At 45.3% G+C, this 17,919-nt stretch overlaps 1 pseudogene; it reads right to left on the reverse strand.

Annotated features, from left to right (window-relative positions):
• Positions 1-2,000: 2,000 nt before the first annotated feature.
• LOC141109899 (protein phosphatase 1 regulatory subunit 14B pseudogene) lies at positions 2,001-4,217 on the reverse strand (annotated as a pseudogene).
• Between the last annotated feature and the right edge of the window lie 13,702 nt (positions 4,218-17,919).

Below are 17,919 nucleotides of genomic sequence, written 5' to 3' on the forward strand. Positions count from 1 at the left end.
AACATACATATAACAATACTCCTGCTAGCCTAATCCGAGCAATTGTCTCAGTCCTTCATGACACTTAGCCAATTGGACATAGTGGACCCATTTACGAAATGGTGGTGCTAAGTGGGGCTAAGGTGTGAATTTGGGGGGGGATCAGGTAAGGGCTGAGACAGTTGGAGAATAGAGAGAAATTAGAGGAAAGAGTGCTGGTGCCGTCCTATTTCCTAAATCCCAAATCTGGTAATGCCGTTATATGGAGAACCAGATCATTAAGGCAATCTCAAAGGGTGCATAAGTAAACTCTTATCTCTTTAATGAGGCAAACGGCAGTCCTGTGCCTCACAGAAAATGTGTATTAGGTGATTTTCAATCTGGAAATTGTTATCAGCTGATGGTAATAGGGCAGTGCTGAGATAATAAGTTCTATAATTAATCCAGTATCCAGATAAAGGGTTAACAGTCCTAGTATTGAACAGCCATTCAAAACTAAAAAGCGGGATTCCAACAATGGGTCTGGTGACCTGATACCCAGTTAGAGATATTGGCACAGTTGTGTATGATAGCAGTGGTATCTATATGTTACCGAGCCGTCCTCAAGTTGCCTCCCAGTAGTCAGTGCTGCTATCATAGTTCATATAGCTCTTTCGCACTCATGTGCTGGCCTGCTGCATTAGAAATGAGGCTGACATCTCGTGCCGTCACCTTGATGGGTCCAGTGACACCAATTGGTTATCCATAGTCCGGTTCACTCGGAGCGCCGATCCATGCGGCTAATCAAAAGCTAATCAAAAGCTCCGGTCCTCTCCTCTCATTTGTCGGCTCATCAGAGCCTTCAACTCTCTCGGGCAGGCTGCGTAGTGACGTCAACGCGTTTCTCCGTGACAAAATGATGTAGCTTCTTCTCGGACGTTCAGCAAAAAACGCAGGCTGTTGTAAGAACACAGCCTCGGGACATATATTTCATCTGCTGCTGCTCCTGATCTCTCAGAGTCCTGGACCATATTGTGTTCCATATTAAATGGACTCCTCAGGTTACCAATTTTGACAGTCAAATAATTGATGTCTGCCCTGGGGTACAAATGCTTCTCCAATTCCAACTGTTTCTCCAGCGTTGCCTTCCTCTTTATTTTGTCATGACCTTGTGCTCCCCCCTATTAAATTCAAAATTTTTGTTTTGACAAATACTTGGCTATGTGTTATACTTCAAAAAGGACAGTTTGTTTATGAGTAGGCAGGTACATTTCAAAATTGCAATGTCAAATTAACAAGGGACACCAACATAGTTGTATCTTTGAGGTTAAAAAATACAAGATAATAATGGTGTTGTGGTAACTTGACACACAAAATGAAAAAAAAAAAATTATGGAGATCACTAGAAAAAAAAAGATTATTCTGAAGATCACGAGAAAAAAAAATTATGGAGATCATTAGAAAAAAAAAAATAGATTATTCTGGAGATCATGAGAAAAAAAAATTATGGAGATCACTATAAAAAAAAGGAAAAAAAAAGATTCTGGAGATCACGACGATAAAAAAAAAATTATGGAGATCATGTAAAAGTTCGAGTTATTACTGTATTAACAACTATATTTCAATAATTCATATTGATGAGGAAAGTTCCAAGAAAATCTGTTCAGTTCTCGTGTGAAAACTCCAAAATTGATTTAATAATAAAATAGCAAAATGTTACAAGAACAATATCAAATGTAGTATATAAAAAATAGCATCAATAATGTGATTATTTTTTTTTTTTTTAAATGGAAAGCTATTTTTTAATAGCAATTATCTCCCAAGTGTCATCACCAGGCAGTGACCCCATGAGACACTGCAGAAACTCAGAGAAAATGCAACACACACACTTAGGAAATGGGAGTACAATGAATACGCAGAATTTCATAACACTTTTATTTAATTAAAAAAGATTTCTACAAAAACATTATATAAAAAGCGGTTCCCCTGCATTACATGTCCCAAGTGGGCTGCTAGCAGCCACACACATCCATCTGTGCAGGGGGGGAGCCTGTAACCCTGACAGCTTGCATTTCTGCACTGCTACCAGAATGAAGTGGAGGCGCTGTCCTCTTATCTCTGAACTTGCTAGCAAATCACTTCTTTCGTGGAGTGCTTAGCTTCTGCATTCCCTGAATCTTCTCCAGTAACCCAGTTACAAAGGCCTCTGTTGGTTTATAGCACTCATTAAGAAGTTTCTTCACCCTCTCTCCTCTCTGCTCATCCGTCTCCATGTGTAACAATTCATCCACATCAATTTCCAGTTCTGGGATTTCTTCTTCCTGGCAGTCATAGAGAAGAACCAGCTGATCCAGGATCCACTCCTCTCTTTTTTAAACAGGCTAATAAGATGATAACTGAATTCATTTGGGCCCATAAAAGGCCCAGAATTCAACGCTGTTTAATGACAATGCCTAGACAATATGGGGGGGTAGCGGTACCCAATATGCAGAAATATTATCAGGTGTAGGCATGCAAGCTTTAAAATATGGCCAAAAATCAAGGAAAGTGTGAGGTCCCATTGCGTCGTGCGGTTTGGTGCTTTGGAAACCTGAGTTGAGCTCTCAAGAAGCACCCAACCTTGGGCCCTACCCTGCGTATTTGCTCCCGAATATGTTCCACCACTTTATTATCATCTGTCAACTCCCCCCTATACCCTATTGTAGGGAATCCTCATTTCCCTCCGTGACTACAGGAGGGACCCTTCAGGAAACTTTCAGACTCACAGTGTTTTCAGGCCTCGCATTTTATACAAATATCGACCGGGACATGGCCCTCATTACCTGAACTAACCTCATCCAACGACCGTTTCTGTCTTGATTTCCAGAGTGGAACCCAGTTGCGACATTTCCTTAACACTCTCCACCCTCCAGACAGAGGGACGGGGCCCTGCTCTCACTTAATCTCGCAAATGTATGCACTACTGGTTGCCCTCCAAGAGGATTATGTCCCTCCATATATAAGGAAGTGGGAAAGGACATTAGACAGGACGTTCACACAGGCACACAATAGGCAGATAGTAAATCTTGAATTGAAATCTTCAATATCCACAAGAATCCAAGAAACTAATTTTAAAATAATGAAAAGATAGTACCGTACACCCTCATTACTTAATAAATTCTTTCCGGAGATCCCGGACAAATGTTGGAGGTGTCAGGAGGAAAGAGGGACACTACTCCACGTTCTTTGGTCCTGCCCAAAACTGGAGTACTTCTGGAGGGCGATACGGCGGATAACACAGAAATTTACTGTGTATAACCTCCCAGAAGATTCAGCCCTATTTTTGTTACATGTCTCAAACATACCGGGGGAAACATATAGTAAATTAATTTTGCGCCATCTTATTAACGCCGCTAGATCATGTATCGTACGGCAGTGGAGAGATACGTACCCTCCCACAATTCTTACATGGGTCACACGAATTGAAGAGGTTAATAGGATGGAGGATTTGTTATTACCGGCTCAAAATTGAAAGGAGACATATTTAGAAACTTGGGGCCAATAGAATACATTTAAATTCTCGGAGGAAAGGAGTTCCCTCTTTGCTCCTGAGAGTATTTGAAAAAGAGAGTGTGGGGCCTTGGGGGTTACCTCACTTCCGTGGATGATGGTATAGTAAACTCGCCTTTTCCTTGGTACATCTCCCCTCCAACTCCGACTCCCTCTCCCCTATCAGTGTGTTTTTTTTTGCTTCTCTCTTTCTGTCTTTTTTCTCTTTTTTTTTTTTTAGGAATTCTTTCCCTCATGGGGCTTCTTATTTTCTCCTTTTGCCTCTTAAGATATGTAGAGGTTTTAGTAAAGTATATAGTCAGGGCATACAAGAGAAGCAGGTCTAACGGAAGAGAGAATGGGGACTATCTCAAATAACTAGTTATTGTTTTTTCTGTAGATGTATTTAAGATAGGAGTAATGCTGTTAATTGGAGTTTGAATGGATTAGTTGGAACTCATATGATTGATGGATTAATGAAATTGTTTATTTCTCTATATGTATGACAACTAAAATAAAATAAAGAAATTAAAAAAATGAAAGAGAAGGACCAGTTGATCCAGGATCCACTCCTCCAGCCGCAGCCTCTTCCTCAGCTCCTTTTGGTCACACTTGATGGTGACTTTCCCCGGATGTCTCCTCTCCGGCTGCTGCTCGGCAGTCTCACTGGAGGAGGATTGGAAGTAGACCCGGGGGGGAGGTGGGGTGGGGGCTGGAGCCAGGGTGGCCATGAGTCCAGTGATCACCGATCTCTGGGGAGAGAAGTGACAGCTGGGCGGACAATGGCGGGGAGGCGGAGGGGAAGCATCAGTGAAGGATCGGGGGAGATCAGCAGAGACGGACACGTGTGTGTTGGAGTTGTGGGACTTCTCCGATCATTTCATACCAATGTGTGATCTCCCCGCTGGGAGCTGTACTCTGTCCGACAGTCAGACGATCGTCTCTTCCATCCTTCTCCGGTCTCTTCAATCCCCCCCCGTGGACTCTCCCCAATCTTATCTCCTCTCCTCTCTCCTTTCTTTCTATCTGTCTGTCTCCATGTGATTATTCTTAAAATGAAGATTGAATCAAATATGTATCTGTGTGTACCTGAATCAGTTTCCTTCCATGTCTCCAAGTGTGAGTGTGAGTGTGTGAAGCATTCAAGAGACAGCCTCCTCGTGTCTGCTCTTATACTAGCCCCCACTTTTCCTAAAAGAGGCTAATTCAATGTTCCTTATTTGCCTTGTAGTTCTACAGAAATTCCCGGGCTTTCAATGAGCATGTTCCCTCTCACCTTTCTGACAAGGGTGGGGGGTCACTCAATCTAACACAGGATGTTGAGGAAAACTGCTATGAATAAGTGTAAATTTAAACATATACAATATACGTTTCTTTTTAACATCTAAATCAAATACTATAAATCAGTAAGTATATTAAACACAATGTTCTTAATAATAATCCTAATCAAGAAATGTTGTAATATAAAGAAATGATGATCTTTAACTAAAACTTTGAAACTTTTAGCATCTAAAAATCTTCCTTCTCACAGAAGGGGGAAAGTAAAACTCAGCTCACTCTTAGTTACTCCCATATGTGAGTTCTACATAGAACTGCCTATGAAGCTTATAACAGCATAAACTTTTACGAATATAAAAACCTTATATAATTTCACCTTTTCCATATGTAGAAGATATATATATATATATATATATATTTATATGTAGCACTGACCCCCGAAGGAGCTGCTGATTTATTTGGGCCTGTACTGCTTTATTACCCCTTTATTTATCTCAGTCCCCCTGACACAGCTGTGGTGTAATAGTGTGCAGTCAAGACAAAACCTTAATGGCAAGTTCACAGTACACACTGCAATATACCTGTTTGTCTGTACCTTAACCTCCACTTGCTGAATGATGCAGAGGAAACAACACTCACACAGTTGTACTTGAATAAGAACCTTTATTTACTGTAATTGCTTTAAAGGTTAAACACTACAATGGTTGTACTGTCAAACCAACATAGTCTGACAGTCAACTGAACCTTATCTTACAAAGATATTATACAGATATAAAGTGTCTGAAATAACTTGTGAGTAATGTAATAAAGTAAATAGGATAACTATCAGAGTGAATTGATCTCACTATGAGCACTATCCTATTCAATGCGCGCTTTATAACTATACTAAATCAGAGATTAACTTAATAAAGTATAATATATAAATATAACTTAATAAAGTTATTACAATATTTAGAGAGCTCCCATATTTAGTATCACATTAACCTTAACCACTTAACAACCGGCCCATAGCCAAATGACGGCTACAGGGCGGTTGTTTAACTCTGGGAGGACGTCCAGGGACGTCCTCCCAGAATTCTGCTCTCGCGCGCCCCCTAGGGCGCGCACTCGAGAGCATCCGTGACCGCCGGGTCCAGAGGACCCGGCGCATCACAGGTCCCGGTAAATGGCCGCTGATCGCGGCCGTTTACCATGTGATCGCTCCGTCAAATGACGGAGCGATCACATGTAAACAAACCGGCGTCATCTGATGACACCAGTTCCTCTCCTCCCCTCCTGTGTACCGATCGGTACACTGTGAGCGGAGAGGGGGATGGATGGATGGCTGCAGCGTTGTGGGCTGCATGTGTAGTGCCCACAGCGCTGCACAGAGACATCCAGCCATCCATCCATCCATGCTCAGCCATCCCCACTACTCTGCATGCCCTGCAATGCTCTGCAATGCCCTTTGCAATGCCCCACAGTACTCTGGTATGCCCCACAATACCCCTGCAATACTCTGCCATACCCTGCAATACCCCTGCAATACTCTGCCATACCCTGCAATACCCCTGCAATACTCTGTCATACCCTGCAATACCCCGCAATACTCTGCTATACCCTGCAATACCCCGCAATCCTCTGCCATACCCTGCAATACCCCGCCATACTCCGCAATACCCCGCCATACTCCGCAATACTCTGCCATACCCTGGAATACCCCGCAATACTCTGCCATACCCTGGAATACCCCGCAATACTCTGCCATACCCTGGAATACCCCGCAATACTCTGCCATACCCTGGAATACCCCGCAATACTCTGCCATACCCTGGAATACCCCGCAATACTCTGCCATACCCTGGAATACCCCGCAATACTCTGCCATACCCTGGAATACCCCGCAATACTCTGCCATACCCCGCAATACTCTGCCATACCCTGCAATACCCTGAAATACCCCGCAATACTCTGCCATACCCTGCAATACCCTGAAATACCCCGCAATACTCTGCCATACCCTGCAATACCCCGCAAAATCCCGCAATACTCTGTCATACCCCTCAATACCCAGCCATACTCAGTGATACCCAGCCATACTCTGCAATACTCAGTGATACCCAGCCATACTCTGCAATACTCAATGATACCCAGCCATACTCTGCCATACCCAGCCATGCTCTGCAATACCCTGCAAAAATCTGCAATACTCTGCCATAACCCGCAATACTCTGCAATACCCCGCAATACCCAGCCATACTCTGCAATACTCAGTGATACCCAGCCATACTCTGCCATACCCAGCCATACTCTGCCATACCTAGTCATACTCTGCCATACCCAGTCATACTCTGCCATACCCAGTCATACTCGGCGATACTCTGCAATACCCAGCCATGCTCAGCCATACTCGGCCATGCTCAGCCATACCCGGCCATGCTCAGCCATACTCGGCCATGCTCAGCCATACCCGGTCATGCTCAGCCATACCCGGCCATGCTCAGCCATACCCAGCCTCTGTATGTGGCCAGGCTGTGGAAGTCTCACACATGTGGTATCGCCGTACTCAGGAGGAGTAGGAGAATCTATTTTGGGGTGTCATTTTTGGTATGTACATGCTATGTGTTAGAAATATTGTATAAATGGACAACTTTGTGTTAAAAAAAAAAAAGCGTTTTAACCACTTCCGGCCTTCCGTCATACGACGTCCTTGAATTTGTGCGGGGATATCTGAATGATGGGTGCGGCTACAGGCATCATTCAGATATCATCTTTTTTGGGCCGGCGATTCCCTACACCATAAGAACGATCATAGCGGCTGTTACACTGCTTGATCGTTCTTACGGGAGGCGAGAGGGGACGTCCCCCCCCTCCCGCCGCCCTCCGGTGCTTCTACCGACTCACCGCTACGATCGAAGCCAGGATCTTTTTTTTTTTTTTTTAATTTCAGGCACAGCCTAGAGGTGAGATTTGGGGTCTTATTGACCCCATATCTCACTGTAAAGAGGACCTGTCATGCCATATTCCTATTACAAGGGATGTTTACATTCCTTGTAATAGGAATAAAAGTGATCAAAAAAATTTTTTGGGGGAAAAAAGTGTCAAACTAAAATAAATAAAGTAAAATGAACAATAAAAAAAATAAATTTTTTTTTAAAGTGCCCCTGTCCGTGTGCTCGCATGCAGAAGCGAACGTATACATAAGTCCCGCCCACATATGAAAACGGTGTTCAAACCACACATGTGAGGTATCGCTGCGATCGGTAGAGCGAGAGCAATAATTTTGGCCCTAGACCTCCTCTGTAACTCAAAATTTGTAACCAGTAAAAAATTTTAAAGCGTCACCTATGGGGATTTTTAAGTGGCAAAGTTTGGCGCCATTCCACAAGCGTGTGCAATTTTGAAAGGTGACATGTTAGGTATCTATTTACTCGGCGTAACTTCATCTTTCATATTATGCAAAAACATTGGGCTAACCTTACTGTTTTGTTTTTTTTTAAAGCAAAAAACTTTTTTTTTTCCAAAAAAAAACGCGTTCGAAAAATTGCTGCGCAAATATCGTGCGAGATAAAAAGTTGCAATGACCGCTATTGTATTCTCTAGGGTCTTTGCTAAAAAAACATATATAATGTTTTGGGGTTCTATGTAATTTTCTAGCAAATAAATGATGATTTTTACATGTAGGAGAGAAATGTCAGAATTGGCATGGGTGCTCCAGAATGCCTGAAGGTGCTCCCCTGCATGTTGGGCCTCTGTATGTGGCCACGCTGTGTAAAAGTCTCACACATGTGGTATCGCCATACTCAGGAGTAGGGATGAGCCGAACACCCCCCGGTTCGGTTCGCACCAGAACCCGCGAACGGACCGAAAGTTCGCACGAACGTTAGAACCCCATTGACGTCTATGGGACTCGAACGTTCGAAATCAAAAGTGCTAATTTTAAAGGCTAATTTGCATGGTATTGTCCTAAAAAGGGTTTGGGGACCCGGGTCCTACCCCAGGGGACATGTATCAATGCAAAAAAAACTTTTAAAAACGGCCGTTTTTTCGGGAGCAGTGATTTTAATGATGCTTAAAGTAAAAAAAAAAAAGTGAAATATTCCTTTAAATATCGTACCTGGGGGGTGTCTATAGTATGCCTGTAAAGTGACGCGTGTTTCCCATGTTTAGAACAGTCCCTGCACCAAATGTCATTTTTAAAGGAAAAAATCTCATTTAAAACTGCTTGCGGGTTTAATGTCATGTCGGGTCATGGCAATATGGATGAAAATCAGTGAGACAAACGGCATGGGTACCCCCCAGTCCATTACCAGGCCCTTTGGGTCTTGTATGGATATTAAGGGGAACCCCGCACCCAAATTAAAATAAGGAAAGGTGTGGGGCCACCAGGCCCTATATACTCTGAACAGCAGTATACAGGCGGTGCAAACAAGACAGGGACTGTAGGTTTGTTGTTAAGTAGAATCTGTTTGTAATTTTGAACATTTTTAACGTGTTTAGCTCCAGCCAAAAAATCTTTTCTAAGCTTTTTGGAAAACATAGGGAAGGGTTATCACCCCTGTGACATTTGTTTTGCTGTCTTTCCTCCTCTTCAGAAGATTTCACCTCACTTTTTTGTCCCAATGAAAAATGTTTTTTGAAAATTTGGGTTTTTTTGTGGAACAAGGATTGGAAAGCATCAGTGGAAAGGAGAAATTGTTTTCCCATATTAACTCTTACAGGAGAGAATTTCCCTTCCTAGGGGTAGATTTCATCTCACTTCCTGTTGTCTCCTTCCGTTTGCAAGTAGGAGTCGTTTGTAAGTTAGATGTTTGAAAGTAGGGTCCTGCCCTATATACTCAGCAGAAATTTGGGCCTTAGGTGTTGCTGTGGCCACAACACTGTAAGCCCTCACAGGGCCCTGCTGTGAAATATTAGATCAAGAATTGTAATTACATGCCCCTGTTGAACAGGAGCTGAAAAATTAGGCCATAGGCACTGGTGCTGGTGCCACAACACTGCAACCCCTCACAGACACTCTAGTTGGAACGCAGGAACGAGCCCTGCTGCAAATTATTGCTTCAAAAATTGTAATTACACGCCCCTGTTAGACAGGGGCAGAAAAATTGGGCCTTAGGCACTGGTGCTGGTGCCACAACACTGCAACCCCTCACAGACACTCTAGTTGGAACGCAGGAACGAGCCCTGTTGCAAAGTATTGCATCAAAAATTGTAATTACACGCCCCTGTTAGACAGGGGCAGAAAAATTGGGCCTTAGGCACTGGTGCTGGTGCCACAACACTGCAACCCCTCACAGACACTCTAGTTGGAACGCAGGAACGAGCCCTGCTGCAAAGTATTGCATCAAAAATTGTAATTACACGCCCCTGTTAGACAGGGGCAGAAAAATTGGGCCTTAGGCACTGGTGCTGGTGCCACAACACTGCAACCCCTCACAGACACTCTAGTTGGAACGCAGGAACGAGCCCTGCTGCAAAGTATTGCATCAAAAATTGTAATTACACGCCCCTGTTAGACAGGGGCAGAAAAATTGGGCCCTAGGCACTGGTGCTGGTGCCACAACACTGCAACCCCTCACAGACACTCTAGTTGGAATGCAGGAACGAGCCCTGCTGCAAAGTATTACATCAAAAATTGTAATTACACGCCCCTGTTAAACAGGGGCTGAAAAATTGTGCCTTAGGCACTGGTGGGGGCGCCCAGAACCAAAAATGTTCTTACAAGCTATCAGCGTGATGATTGAGGAGGAAGAGGATAATTACTCAGGGATAGTCACTCAGCATCAGCATAGGCAGTCTTTGAAGGGATCTGAGATTTCAAAAAAAATGATTCGGTTACATCAGCATCAGGTGCTTGGTAGCTGGTGGTGATCCAAGACTCATTCATTTTTATGAAGGTCAGCCGATCGACCGAGTCGGTGGACAGACGCACCCTGTGATCGGTTACCACGCCTCCAGCAGCACTGAATGTGCGTTCCGAAAGAACGCTGGATGCAGGACAGGCCAGTAGCTCAATTGCATACTGTGCAAGCTCTGGCCAGTGATCCATCCTCAAGACCCAGTAACCCAGAGGATTTTCGGTGGGAAAGGTGTCCAAGTCTGATCTTGCCCCTAGGTATTCCTGCACCATGTAAAACAGACGCTGGCGATGGTTGCTGGAACCGATCATACCTTGGGGCTGCGGACCAAAAAATTGTCTGAACGCATCGGTCAGACGGCCACCTTCTCCACCGCTCCTTCTTTGACTGACCGAAGCCTCAGCAACACGTTGTCCAGAAACAGGAGTTTGTAACCTCCCAGTCTCTGGGAACGCGTTGCACAGACCTTTCTGCAAGGCCTCCCGAAGATGTTTCATCCTCTGCTCCCTCTGCGATGGCAAGATAAGGTCCGCAACCTTACCCTTGTAACGTGGATCAAGGAGGGTTGCCAGCCAGTATTGGTCCTTCTCCTTGATACCACGAATACGAGGATCCTTACGCAGGCTTTGCAGGATCAGGGAGGCCATGCAGCGTAGGTTTGCTGAGGCATTCGGTCCGGAGTCCTCTGGGTCACTAAGAACGACATGGTCCGCAGCCACCTCCTCCCAGCCACGTACAAGTCCATGTGTTTCTTGGGACTGATCCCTTAAAGACTGCTGCTGATGCTGAGTGCCAGGCTCCACCTCCATACTGACACAATCTTCCTCCTCCTCCTCTTCCTCCTCGTCCTCTTCCTGTGTGATCGGCGGGCACGCAGGAACACTGTCTGGATAAAGGGGGCCTTGAGAGCTAAGGAAGTCCTCCTCTTCCTGCCTCTGTTCTGCCTCAAGTGCCCTGTCCATTATTCCACGCAGCGTGTGCTCCAACAGGTGGACAAGGGGGACAGTGTCACTGATGCATGCACTGTCACTGCTCACCATCCTCGTGGCCTCCTCGAATGGTGACAGGACAGTGCATGCATCCCTGATCATGGCCCACTGGCGTGGGGAAAAAAACCAAGCTCCCCTGACCCTGTCCTGGTGCCATAGTCGCACAGGTACTCATTGATGGCCCTCTGCTGCGTGTGCAGCCGCTGCAGCATGGCCAACGTTGAGTTCCACCTGGTGGGCATGTCACAGATTAGGCGGTTCTTGGGCAGGTTAAACTCCTTTTGGAGGTCCGTCAGCCGAGCACTGGCATTATATGACCGGCGGAAATGCACACAGACTTTCCTGGCCTGCCTCAGGACATCCTGTAAGCCCGGGTACCTGCCCAAGAACCGCTGCACCACCAAGTTAAGGACGTGAGCCAAACAGGGCACATGGGTCATTTGTCCCTGTCGGAGGGCAGAGAGGAGGTTGGTGCCATTGTCGCAAACCACCATTCCTGCCTTAAGTTGGCGTGGCGTCAACCACCTCTGAACCTGCCCCTGCAGAGCTGACAGAACCTCTGCCCCAGTGTGGCTCCTGTCCCCCAAGCACACCAGCTCAAGCACCGCATGGCATCTTTTGGCCTGCGTACTTGCGTAGCCCCTTGAACGCCTACGGAGCACCGCTGGTTCCGAGGAAGAGGCCATGGAGGAAGAAGAAGAGGAGGGGGTGGAGGAGAGAGGTGTGTCACAATCAGCATTTTGGAGGCGTGGTGGTGGAACAACCTCCAACACTACTGCACCTTGTCCTGCATCCTTCCCAGCTGCCAGCAGAGTCACCCAATGCGCCGTGAAACTTAGGTAACGTCCCTGTCCATGCCTGCTGGACCATGAGTCAGCGGTAATATGCACCTTACCGCTGACCGCCCTGTCCAGCGAGGCATGGACATTGCCTTCCACATGCCGGTAGAGAGCCGGAATCGCCTTCCGTGAGAAAAAGTGGCGTTTGGGTACCTGCCACTGAGGAACCGCACATTCCACAAACTCACGGAAGGGGGCAGAGTCTACCAACTGAAAAGGCAGCAGTTGAAGTGCTAGCAATTTTGCCAAGCTAGCATTCAACCGCTGGGCATGTGGATGGCTGGGAGCAAACTTCTTTCGGCGGTGCAGCAGCTGGGGCAGGGAAATTTGCCTGGTACAATCTGACGTCGGTGTACCAAAAGCAGATTGCCCACAAGTACTTGGCTGTGACACACCTAATTCTACACCTTCATTCCTCTCACTGCAGGTCTCAGAGAGGACTGAAGGTCTAGTGGGGTTCGAAATCTCAGCTGATGAGGAGCAAGGAGAGATCCTCTTTGTTCTTTGGTGTGGGTCTTTTAGATACGCTTACCAACGAACTGCATGGCAGGTCAACATATGTCTGGTCAAGCATGTGGTACCCAAGCGGGAGATGTTTTGGCCACGCGAGATACGCTTGAGACATATGTTGCAAATAGCAGCGGTGCGATCTGATGCACTCGCCTCAAAAAAGGCCCACACCAAAGAACTTTTTGAATAACGCGCAGAGACTGCAGCGCCCTGCACATGTGGAGCTTTGGGGTGTGATGCAGTCAATGTGCTGCCCTTAGGCTGGCCCCTGGAGGGCATCCTGCCTCGTTGGTGATGTGCTGCCGCCTCCTCCTCCTCCTCCTCCTCCTCCTCTCTCCTATCAGGCACCCACGTTGAGTCAGTGACCTCATCATCCCCTCCCTCCTCATCACTGGAGCAAACCTGGCAGTATGCTGCAGCAGGGGGAGCATGACTGCCAGATTGCTGTCCTTCTTGGGCACCCCCTCTGTCCGCGCTCATGTTACTGCCTTCATCGAGCTCAGTATCGTCATCAGAGCCTTCCAAACGCTGGGCATCCTCCTGGAGCATGTACCCAACACTGTGGTCAAACAGTTCGAGGGAATCCTCATGAGGACATGGTGGAGCTAGGGAAGGAGTCACTGATGACATTGAGCTGAGGGAAGAGGCCGCTGCTTTGCCAGACAAAGCACCCTGGGCATGGGTGAGAGAGGATGAGGAGGATGAGGACGGCTTGGTCATCCACTCGACCAAGTCTTCCGCATGTTGCGGCTCAACACGGCCAGCTGCCGAAAAAAAGGCCAAGCGTGTCCCATGGCCACGTGCTGATGAGAATGCACCGTCTCCACGACCAGCACTAGACACAGAGCCTGCTTGCCCTCTCTTATTGGCTTGTGACTGTCTGCCTCTCCTTCTTGGCCTTCCAGACATACTAATGGCCTGTAGCTGCACTAAGCTGGGATAGAACACCTGTAATTTTCTTCAAGTAGCTTTATATACTGTAACCAGACAAGCCTGCCTGTCAGTAGGAAGATAACAGGAACGGATCTAGCTGAACACTGTGAGCAGGACGCACTGTACTAAATGTAAATAGTCTAGCTGCCTGACCGTGGTACTAATAGGATCAAATAGAACACCTGTAATTTTCTTCAGGTAGCTTTATATACTGTAACCAGACAAGCCTGCCTGTCAGTAGGAAGATAACAGGAATGGATCTAGCTGTACACTGTGAGCAGGACGCACTGTACTAAATGTAAATAGTCTAGCTGCCTGACCGTGGTACTAATAGGATCAAATAGAACACCTGTAATTTTCTTCAGGTAGCTTTATATACTGTAACCAGACAAGCCTGCCTGTCAGTAGGAAGATAACAGGAACGGATCTAGCTGAACACTGTGAGCAGGACGCACTGTACTAAATGTAAATAGTCTAGCTGCCTGACCGTGGTACTAATAGGATCAAATAGAACACCTGTAATTTTCTTCAGGTAGCTTTATATACTGTAACCAGACAAGCCTGCCTGTCAGTAGGAATTTAACAGGAACGGATCTAGCTGAACACTGTGAGCAGGACGCACTGCACTAAATGTAAATAGTCTAGAAGATAACAGGAACGGATCTAGCTGAACACTGTGAGCAGGACGCACTGCACTAAATGTAAATAGTCTAGAAGATAACAGGAACGGATCTAGCTGAACACTGTGAGCAGGACGCACTGCACTAAATGTAAATAGTCTAGAAGATAACAGGAACGGATCTAGCTGAACACTGTGAGCAGGACGCACTGCACTAAATGTAAATAGCAGGAACGGATCTAGCTGAACACTGTGAGCAGGACGCACTGCACTAAATGTAAATAGTCTAGAAGATAACAGGAACGGATCTAGCTGAACACTGTGAGCAGGACGCACTGCACTAAATGTAAATAGTCTAGAAGATAACAGGAACGGATCTAGCTGAACACTGTGAGCAGGACGCACTGCACTAAATGTAAATAGCAGGAACGGCTCTAGCTGAACACTGTGAGCAGGACGCACTGCACTAAATGTAAATAGCAGGAACGGATCTAGCTGAACACTGTGAGCAGGACGCACCACTGCACTAAATGTAAATAGCAGGAACGGATCTAGCTGAACACTGTGAGCAGGACGCACTGCACTAAATGTAAATAGCAGGAACGGATCTAGCTGAACACTGTGAGCAGGACGCACTGCACTAAATGTAAATAGCAGGAACGGATCTAGCTGAACACTGTGAGCAGGACGCACTGCACTAAATGTAAATAGCAGGAACGGATCTAGCTGAACACTGTGAGCAGGACGCACTGCACTAAATGTAAATAGCAGGAACGGATCTAGCTGAACACTGTGAGCAGGACGCACTGCACTAAATGTAAATAGCAGGAACGGATCTAGCAGAACACTGTGAGCAGGACGCACTGCACTAAATGTAAATTGCAGGAACGGATCTAGCTGAACACTGTGAGCAGGACGCACTGCACTAAATGTAAATAGTCTAGAAGATAACAGGAACGGATCTAGCTGAACACTGTGAGCAGGACGCACTGCACTAAATGTAAATAGCAGGAACGGATCTAGCTGAACACTGTGAGCAGGACGCACTGCATTAAATGTAAATAGTCTAGATAGAAGATAACAGGAACGGATCTAGCTAAACTGAATACAGTGTATATATATATATGCAACACCTGGGATGCATATATATACACAATACACTGTAAGTGCAGCTAACTGACTGACTGTTCTGCCTAATCTATCTAACTCAAATCAAATGACACTGTCTCTCTCTCTCTCTATCTCTCAGCACACCGGAACACACACTACACAGGGCCGCTGTGCAGGCGGCCTTATATAGTGTGGGGTGTGTACTAAATCCCCTGAGCCATAATTGGCCAAAGCCACCCTGGCTTTGGCCAATTACAGCTCTCTCTACTGACGGCGCTGTGATTGGCCAAGCATGCGGGTCATAGTGCATGCTTGGCCAATCATCAGCCAGCAATGCACTGCGATGCCGCAGTGAATTATGGGCCGTCACGCGCCACACGAATTTAGCGCGAACGGCCCATAACGTTCGCAATTCGGCGAACGATCGAACAGCCGATGTTCAAGTCGAACATGGGTTCGACTCGAACACGAAGCTCATCCCTACTCAGGAGTAATAGCAGAATGTGTTTTGGGGTGTAATTCGTGGTATGCATATGCTGTGTGTGAGAAATAACCTGCTAATATGACAATTTTGTGAAAAAAAAAAAAAAGAAAAAAAAAAACTTGATTTTGCAAAGAATTGTGGGAAAAAATGACAACTTCAAAAAACTCACCATGCATCTTTCTAAATACATTGGAATGTCTTCTTTCCAAAAAGGGGTCATTTGGGGGTTATTTGTACTTTTCTGGCATGTTAGGGTCTCAAGAAATGAGATAGGCCGTCAGTACTTCAGGTGTGATCAATTTTCAGATATTGGCACCATAGCTTGTGGACGCTATAACTTTCACAAAGACCAAATAATATACACTAATTTGGGTTATTTTTACTAAAGATATGTAGCGGTATAAATGTTGGCCAAAATATATGAAGAAAAATTACTAATTTTCAAAATTTTATAACAGAAACGAAGAAAAATTCATTTTTTTACAGATTTTTCGGTCTTTTTTCTTTTATAGCGCAAAAAATAAAGAACCCAGCGGTGATTAAATACCACCAAAAGAAAGCTCTATTTGTGTGAAAAAAAGGACAAAAAATTCATATAGATACAGTGTTGCATGACTGAGTAATTGTCATTCAAATTGTGAGAGCACCAAAAGCTGAAAATTGGTCTGGTTATTAAGGGGGTTTAAGTGCCCAGTGGTCAAGTGGTTCATATGGTAAAGGAACACAAGGCCTTGTGTTTTATTAAACAGTCCTTCTTTTCTTCTTTCTTCTGCTAGCAAAGAATAAAGTAAATTTGTAATCCAAGGGTTAATGACTCCTGATCAAAGTAGGATGAAATATAGAAGCAAAGTTCTGGTGCAGCAGCACTGTAACTATCTCTGATGCCAATGACACAGTACTAACTCTTCAATGAGGTACAGGCTTGAAGCCTAATATTAACTCGGTCTAATCCTCCTGACTTTACTTGTGGGACTATGGGTCCCAGCAACTCTGTTTTGTACAGATGAATGTGTAAAAGTGCATCAAGAAGCTTTTGGGCAACAGCCCTCTCACCCAACCAGGACAGAGTTGTCAGAAGGTTCCGTTCTAATGTACAGGGTTCTGTCTCCGGCCAGCCGGAACTGCTGCACTGCTCCACTCCACACAACGAGATGCTCCGACACTCTCAGATGGCTCCGACAAGCTTCTCTGGCTCCTTCCCAGTCTTGCTCCATCGTCAGCCCAGCTCACAGGTGTGTCGCAGTATTGCTGCTCGGATCACTCTTCCGTGGAGGTAGGCTGCGCTGCGCTGGAGACCTCACACAGATCCTCCCAGGCTGGCCATGCGTGTCCAAGAGCCCTAAAATGACCTCTCCCAGCCTTTTTATAATCTTCCCACAATGTAGTCTGTTCTCCTGATGTTCATGGGAGTTAATGAGGATCATGGGTAGGTCAAGTTAATGTCCAAATGTAAACAAACAAACACTTCCATGTCAACTTCTTAAATGATAGAAAATAAAGATGCAGTCCTTTCATATTTTGGCCGCTAGATGGCGCCAGATGCTAAGATATAACACACATTAGGTTACATACCATGTGACCGCTACATATATATATATATTTATATATACAATTCAATTATTATTTAAGATCTCATCCATTCATAAATTCTGATGTTCTAACAGATCACTAGAAAAAAACAAAAAAATAGATTAATCTAGAGATCACGAGGAAAAAAAAACAAAAAAAAAATAATTATGGAGATCACTAGAAAAAAAAAAGAAAAAAAAAATATTATTCATGAGATCACTAGAACTCTGTGAATATCAGCAGCAAAGCAACTTCATTATTATAC

This window comes from Aquarana catesbeiana, linkage group LG10 (assembly GCF_042186555.1).
Source record: "Aquarana catesbeiana isolate 2022-GZ linkage group LG10, ASM4218655v1, whole genome shotgun sequence".
Lineage (NCBI taxonomy): Eukaryota > Metazoa > Chordata > Amphibia > Anura > Ranidae > Aquarana > Aquarana catesbeiana.